The sequence below is a fragment of the Eleutherodactylus coqui genome, chromosome 1, assembly GCF_035609145.1.
Source record: "Eleutherodactylus coqui strain aEleCoq1 chromosome 1, aEleCoq1.hap1, whole genome shotgun sequence".
NCBI lineage: Eukaryota > Metazoa > Chordata > Amphibia > Anura > Eleutherodactylidae > Eleutherodactylus > Eleutherodactylus coqui.
In genome coordinates, this window is record NC_089837.1 from 304,463,152 (window position 1) to 304,471,887 (window position 8,736).

Below are 8,736 nucleotides of genomic sequence, written 5' to 3' on the forward strand. Positions count from 1 at the left end.
GCTCGGAGTATTGTATTGTAGCGCTGTAATAAGTATGGGGTATTCAGACAACCCTTTAATGTCTTCCTCATTCTCAACACTTCTTGAAGTCTGACCCTCTGCAGGAGTTAATCCTCTCCGTGCCTCCCAGGTATAAGACAGCCTTCAGGCATTCTCAATGCTGCTTTATATGTCATTCAGACAAGATAATTACTAAGTCGGTCAGTGTTGCATTCTCATTTTTCACTCCTTGTATAAGGCGACAGGATATCTACACTGAGTGTACAAGGAGTCAAGAACGGGAAGCCACGGATTTATCTGATACAAATGAAATCTTTATGTAAAAGAAGTTTCAAGAAGAGCTTTTGTTTCTGTCCTCCACATTCAGAGATCACATGGGTGCGATCACACACGTGTGCGGCCGAGGGATCTTACATAGACCCATAACAACTAATCAATTCACGCCTGCAGTTTAGTGTGATAAGGGCCCATGGGGAAGGAGGAAGGGGGGGGGGGGGGGGAAGGGGACCAAAAGAGAAGGCCGGCAGTAGTTTAAGGATTAGAATGACCCAGTGTTGAGATCCGCAGAAATTGGAGTGGGTTTGAAGAAACCAAAAAAGAAAGGGGGCTCACTCATGTAACTAAGCCCATATACTACGGAGCACTAGAAGTGCTCATCATTTGGAAAACCGCGCAGTATACGATATTCTATATTGATTACATTACGATTCTTGACCACCACACCTCAGTTCCAGATGTGATAGGTAGAGTTCCAATCAAACTTTTTACTTAAAGGGGTTGTCCCGCGCCGAAACGGGTTGTTTTTTTTTTCAATAGCCCCCCCGTTCGGCGCGAGACAAACCCGATGCAGGGGTTTAAAAAAAACAAAAAACGGATAGTACTTACCTGAATCCCCGCGCTCCGGTGACTTCTTACTTACCTTGCGAAGATGGCCGCTGGGATCTTCACCCACGGTGGACCGCAGGTCTTCTCCCATGGTGCACCGTGGGCTCTGTGCGTTCCATTGCCGATTCCAGCCTCCTGATTGGCTGGAATCGGCACACGTGATGGGGCGGAGCTACGAGGAGCAGCTCTCTGGCACGAGCGGCCCCATTCAGAAGGGAGAAGACCGGACTGCGCAAGCGCGTCTAATCGGGAGATTAGACGCTGAAATTAGACGGCACCATGGAAACGAGGACGCCAGCAACGGAACAGGTAAGTGAATAACTTCTGTATGGCTCATAATTAATGCACGATGTATATTACAAAGTGCATTAATATGGCCATACAGAAGTGTATACCCCCACTTGCTTTCGCGGGACAACCCCTTTAACATTTCCTGAAATTTGACAGAGTATTGGCGAGATTAATATAGGCCCCCTCCCAGCATAGAAAGATGAAGAGCCCGGCCTGAGACATCTTGAAGAGTAATATTTTATATCCTGCATATTGTCAGCAATCACAGTTCTGTAATATAGTATGGGAGAAATGTATTATGTATAACTTTGTGTGCAAATATCGCTAAATTTGGTGCAAGACCTGCTCGCATGAACATTTTGTGATTTTTTGCTGTCTGTGCTGTCCCATAGGACTTATTTTTTTAAAGGGTGTTACTTTCTCACCCCCTTAAATATACTTACCTGCCTCCTAGTGGCCTTGCTATCACCCCAGAAAGTCAATGCGCGGACGGTGCAATTGCACTCATAGCTCCAGGCTGTGCACGCATATTCCCATTGATCTTTATAAAGTGTGCGTGCGCAGACCGCTGCACGATCCCTGCGATGACTTTCAGACCTGACAGTCTGGGCAAGGGAGGCGGGTAACTATAAAAGATACCTCCCAGGGAACCTGACCCACAAGCTTCATGACTTAGTCTATGGTGCTCATAGCTGGTGACTGGTTCCCTTTAAGTCATGTGAAAACCCCTTTAAGATCACCACTGCTTGGATTAATAAATTCCTCTCTATATCGTCACTCCGTCTGATTGCCACCTTAGCTGGTAATAGTCAGCAGATTGCTATTTTACTCAAGGGCAGGTAAGAGAACACTCCTGTGAAGTGAGCATGTACAAGTTATCCGACAGATCCTTGTACGGTGAATTATAACACTTCAGACGTGAAGTGGAGATTTTTGAGGCTGACACAGAATTATCTCACTGCAACCTAGTTCTGCGAAGAACATGCAAAGGAATCTACATCATGTGTGGTCATGTCTGTGTACAGTACATAGCACACTAGAAGCCAGGAAAAGTTCTCTGTCCTGAAGGAACTGAGCGCAAAGCATCTCCGAGGAGACTTGGAAAGTGCTCCAAGTCATTTATACAGCATTCACAGAGCAATAGTTGTGGTGATTAACAATATGCAGCAAAGGTGCAATGCACAAATGAAAGCGAAGCAATGTAGCCTCCATAGAAAGAGTGCAGGGATGTCCTCCACAGGATAGATCATGTAAGCCCCTTCCTGCCACATGCAGCTTGTATGGAAGTGTACAGGGTTTTATGGACGCATTCCAGCCTCAAGATGTTATTTCTTTCAACTCTGACAATAATACATTGCAGCCTTACTGCATTCATCACACTGAAGTCTTAAAAGGTCTTGTGATGCAGTGGGTTCAAACTGCAGGGTTTAGATGCCAATAGGAAGGCCAACCACTTGCTGAGAGACAGGATCACAACAGCATGGACTGGGCAGGTCCACCCAGGATGGAACTGCTGCAAACTGCACCTGAAAACTGGCACAGTAGAATCCGCAGTGAATTACAGTATAAGGCATGTGGCTAATTAACAGAACCTCATACACATGCTGCAGACTTTTTCCAGTGTGTTTCTGGCAACAAAGAACTAGGCATGGTGACACTCAATATGCCTGATCCTTCTTTCCCTTGACATCTATGGAAGAGGGAATTGATGGGAAACTGATCAAATTTGCCGACGACACAAAGCTAGGAGGAATAGCTAACACTAGAGTAGAGAGAGAGGATTCAAAAAGATCTAGAAAAGCCTGAACAGTTGGCAAGGTCCTACATCTAGATAAGAAAAATGGAAAAAATACATTACAGAATGGGAGGAATTGGGCTAAGCTGCATCACATGTGAAAAAGATATACTAAAAGATCACAGCCTGAACATGAGTCAACAATGTGATGCAACAATAAAAATGGCAAATAATTCTGAGATGTATTAATGGAATCAGAGTCTAGATCACGTGAGGCAATTATCCCCCTCTACTCTTCCTTGGTCAGACCTTATCTGGAATACTGTGATTAGTTCTGGGAACCCCAATTTAAAAGAGACAGACAAACTGGAGCAAGTTCAGAGAAAAGTTACCAAGATGGTGAGCGGTCAGCAAATTATGTCCTATGAGGAACGGTTAAAGGATCTGGGAATATTTAGCCTGCAAATAAGATGACTGAGAGGAGACTTAATAGCTGTCTACAAATATCTGAATGGTTGTCACAGTGCAGATGGATCAGCCCTATTCTCACTTGCACAAGGAAAGACTAAAAGCAATGGGATGAAACTAAAAGGGAGGAGACACAAATAAGATATTAGAAAAAAAACAAAAAACAACTTTCTGACAGTGAGGGTTATCAATGAGTGGAACAGGTTACCACAGCAGGTGGCAAGTTCTCCTTCAATGGAATTCTACAAACAGAGGCTGGACTGACATCTGTCTAAGATGATTTAGTGATCCTGCATTGAGCAGGGGCTTGGACCCGATGACCCTGGAGGTAATGTCCATCTTTACCATTCTAGGATTTGCCATCAGAGAAGTCTGTTGACAGCAATATACATTAGATGGTTGGCTAACCACACTGAGATAAGAAAGTTTGGCTGACATTTACCTAAATAAATTTGGGCACCTTTGGACTGGAGACATATTGTGGAGACAATATGGACAAGAGGAATAGTAGTAGCCAGTTGTTACCTTACTTATACATCACTAGGAGGCATAAGAGGAGTGACAACGCAGAGCTCCAATAAAAGGTGATACAAGTATTTACTAAAGCAGACGTGTTGGCAGAGGTGACCGGTTGCCTTTACTAGAGTTTATAACAACCATCCCATATGCCTACAACAGACAGTCACACAATGAAATGCCGTGGACCTATATAACTGGGAGGCTGAGATACTCACACAAGGCACGTATGGAAGTGCTGAAAAAGCACAGGACATTACTGCAAAAACATCACCCTGACTGATGAGGAAATGGGACAATGCAAAGAATGATCACAAAGCTTCCTCCATACAATTGTCTAGTCAGCTATAATCCACTTCCTGCCTTTCTTAGGTTTCCCATATCATGAAACAACAAGGCAGCAGATAACGGGCTCCTATAGATGCTGAAGCAAGGTACATCCCTTGTACAATTGGGGAAGAAATGATGAAGGAAACCAGGTAGATGAATTTACAAGGATACAGGACTGATGTGACGTATGGGGCAGCTCTACAGGTCAGGTCCATCTGTGGTGATAGGAATACTAGAGGAGAAAAAATAACATGGGGATTGGTGTAAGTAGACCTTCCGTATAATGCAAAGGAGCATGGACTAGCTAGGTAAACATGTTGGTGCATTCGGGTACTTTTCTACAACTTTTTAATGCTATTCTATTAGCACTTTTTGGCATTTTACACTTTTATAGGGCTACCCCCTATTATCTACAGGGTTTTTTAAAAAAAAAAATACTGCTCATCTGGGCGTTTCCATTATTTTGATAAACAAGTATATTATTACTTCTTGTGAATAAGCCCACAGTAGCGTTTTGTTTCCGTGAGACTGTGCCATCGCTAAACCCTGCAGTTTTTGTGCCCATAGACTTGCATTAAACAGAAGATCTTCAGTTTCAATCAGTTTGACAATTTTCCGTCACATTCAGTTTTTGTCAAACTGTAGCGAAACCGCAGACTGACGCACTTTTGTTTCCAGTTCAAAAAACAGCCAGAACAACTGCAACATTTCCAGGTTTTTTGTTTTTTTTCTTTTAAAACATTGCTTTCAATGGAATACAGAAACAACTGGAAAGCTAGCTGCTGGCTCCAGTTTATCATCTCCACTTTCTTTCCGTTTACCTGCTCCAACAACAGAACAGATAGAAGGAAACAAAAACACTCGTGATAGGCCGGCTGCCTGTCCATGGCCGACTGTTCATTGCGTTTCCCGCGGCGATAATAGCGTTGCTATAGAAAGCGCAGCTGCAGAGCCCACGAGCGGAGAATCATAGGGATTCTTCGCTCGCAGGATCTAAATTGCGGCATGCCGCGATTATCCGCGGTGAGCCTGTTTGTGAGAACTGAGAGCGGCCCCCCTGCCGTGGAATATCGCTGGCGATATTCCGCAACGGCTGTGGACAGGGGGCCTAAGTGTATAAGCCCCTTGTTGTATTGGGCTAACTGGCACTTTAGCTAGTAGCGTGAATTTGTTTGACCCCTAACACTTCATGGGGTTAATGTGATTAGGTAATTCATTCCTGTTTAGACATTGGTAAGGTCAGGGTACAATAGGGCTATCAGGCGCTTATACAGAGGTTGCCCTTTTCAGGGCGTTGACTCTGTTCTTGAGGGCCTTATTGATAGGGCCTCCCAGAGTAAAGTGTATCCTGAATTACACCCTTTCCTTGAACCCCTGTGTGTATGGTATGTATAGATTTTGTTTATGGGCCTTTGCTGTATGTATTAAAGTTTCATTGACTTTGTATAGAATATTTTTGTCTTCACTGATCAGGATTTAATTTGCAATAATTGTATATTCTGTAATATCGTTCCTTTTAGTATAGAGGGCGTCATCAGGATCAGAGCTCGGAAATGTACAAGGTGGCTTCGCTCCCATTTATTTCAATGGAAGTGAAACTGCCAAGACTTCCTGCTCCGACCCTGATGGCAATGTCCAGTCGCGGTGCACTGACACAGGGGCTGGACAATCAGCTGATTGCCAGGGATACCAAATGTTGGATCTCTGGATATCAACTATAGTTGTGGGTTAAATATGTTGGATGGGTAGGCAGACAGGCCTGGAAGCAGGCAGAGTTCTGGAATCGGAAGGTGCCAAGTGTGCATAACCCCCCAATCTGCTTCTATGCATTTTGCTGGTGTTTCAATATTTCACTTGTGGGTGTAGTGGGCGGAGCATTCAGAGGGTCATGGTGGTGGGTTACTGAAGTGCTGGCTATACCAGCACAGAGGATGATGGAATCTGCAGTCTGGAGGGGTGACAGCGGGCAGGACGGGACGTGAAAAGATAATGTAAACAAACTCCTGCCACAGGGGCCGATGGAGGACTATATTTTGCCTGAAGAACCCCTATAAACTATTAGAAAAAAAACTTTCTGACAGTAAGGGTGATCAGTGAGTGGAACAGGTTACCACGGGAGGTGGTGAGTTCTCCTTCAATGGAAGTGTTCAAACAAAGGCTGGACAGATATCTGTCTGGGATGATTTAGTGATCCTGCACTGAGCAGGGGGTTGGACCTGATGACCCTGGAGGTCCCTTCCAACTCTACCATTCTATGATAAGCTGTGCATATGTGATTAATGTTCTATGAAATGGCTAATTTTGGCCATTTCAGGCAATAGCTGAATAAAAACCACAAATGATTAGTTTGCCATCAGTCTGCCAGAAATGTAATCTGTCTTCTTGGAATATCTCACCCGTCACCTACTGGAAATAGAGAACAGAAGTATAGAGCACGATCAGCAGAATTTGGTTGATCACTCGCCTTCTGCACAATCCTAGGGTCTCTTCTCAACATCCTTCTTCGCCAACATGGTCCCTTGTTGGCCAGTTTCTGGCTCGTTACTGGTGGAATTGTTCATATGATGATTGATAGCAATGTGTCGAAGGTGTCGTCTGCTAAAGACATCCTGTCTATATTGCTAGAAGTCTGAGGACCCCTCAATGTAAACCAGAACGGAGACTGCAAGCTGGCTCCCCTATACATTATGGGCAGCTGGTATAGAGCGACCGCAGGCTGCAGACTATAACGTCTGTCAGCCCTCTGGAGGGACGAGCGATCACAGCACTACATACAGCCACATACACTTCCTGCAGCTGCTAGCTTCCTGTCCATAGGAGCCCTGCAAGCTATAGGTTACCACACATATAGACAGACATATGCGTACATGAATCCAAATGACTGCAGACGATGAAATGGGATATTACACAGTTATGATTGCACAACTCCTGCAGCGCAGACATGGCACACGCGCAGCGCCAATGATCACAGGCGAGACAGTTACTGCGCTTCAGACGATCATGCTGCACCGTATCTGAGTCATCCGATCCGTTCATACTTGTCAGTGGCAACAGTAAAATAAAAACATTAGAAGCGAGCGTCTCGGCAGCGTGCGCCGTGGATTAAGATTTCAGTTCCATTCCGAGCGCCCCCTGCGGTCATTTCACATGCACTACACCAGTCAGCTCTAAACCCAGGGGCAGCATACTGTCCAGCATCTGGTACACCGCGCCGACATCTACACCCGTCTCCTCCGCAGGTCCTCATACAGCGCATTCTAGAACATCCGAGAAGGGTTCTATAATGATTCGTGTATACGGTTTTACGGATTTTGCTGCATGAGCGCCTAGAAGCTTACCGCTGCTACACTACGGAGGTGGGGTAGTGGCTGCCCTCGGTGAGGGACAACCAGATCTTGGAGATACCACACCTTTTAATGACCTTGCAGCAAGCTTTCCAGACTACTCCGATCTCTTCTTCAGGCTTGCTACAGAGCTCTATGACGGTTCTCATTGCGGAGCCCCTAGAAACTAAAGCCAGGTCGGTGAAGCAAAGAAGAAGTTTTCAACAGTGTGTGCCATAAGTGTCTGATCACTAAAATAGGGGTCCCCAAACTCCATTTTTAGAGAGGGGGTGACATCCGCACACTCCAAAGTCAATGGAAGATGCAGAGACCACCAAGAAAACATATGCAGCCATCTATCAATAGTTGAAGGACACCCCAGCCTGCAGATCAGGAATCCACTACATACACGGGGTCCTAGAGGTGGGACCACTGATGAGGTATACACTAAGAAAGAAAAGCCCTTTAAGAGTTAACTCTGAAGTTGTCAAATATAGCAGAGCTGAGTTTGTCATTAGGCACAAGTGTGTCTGCATGTAACAACCTCAGCTCTGCTACATCTTCTGTAGGAGTACAATCAGTCTTCCCTGACTAGTATATATCACCCCTCCGACTAGTAGAGGCAGGGGCGCCTCAGGTGAGGAGGAAGACTTCGCAGCTGGCTGACTGTAGGTCCGTGGCGGCTGCACACAAGAGGGTCCTGACGACCCCACTAACCGCTACACACGCTCTGGGTAACAGGTAGGTACACAGCGGGCACTCACCTCCTGCAGTGACACACGGCGCCCTCCGGCTGTGAAGTGGCTGTCTGCAGTGAGTCGGAGCCCCGCGTGTAATCCGGCTACTACAGAGGAAATGACTAAGAGAGGACCGGCCTCATTCCTGAGGTACGGCTCATTAGCATAACCCCGCCCACCGGGGTGGGGGGTGACGGGGCGGGGGACAGCGAGCACACCGCTACCTGTGAGGAGGGTGCGAGTCATCAGGCAGTGCTGTCACCCACCGTGCGGGGCTTACCTCCCCTCCTACCCAGACCCGGTGTTGGGGGTCAGCTGTGTATTTCTGAGGAGACTTTACAAGCATACCCCAGCCTGCCTGCTGCTCAGCTCATGGCTCCTCTCATAGAGGCTATGGAAAGTGGCAACCGCAGCAAAGTAGCGCTGTATGGGGGAACAAAAATGTAAAAAG

At 46.1% G+C, this 8,736-nt stretch overlaps 1 protein-coding gene across 1 annotated transcript in view; it reads right to left on the minus strand.

Moving 5' to 3' along the window:
* The window catches only part of FHL3 (four and a half LIM domains 3), a 42,436-nt gene extending 33,985 nt beyond the window's left edge, over positions 1-8,451 (minus strand). Inside the window, exon 1 of the mRNA XM_066574825.1 lies at positions 8,313-8,451. The gene's annotated coding sequence lies outside the window, so the exon portion shown is untranslated. The remainder of the gene's footprint in view (positions 1-8,312) is intronic.
* Between the last annotated feature and the right edge of the window lie 285 nt (positions 8,452-8,736).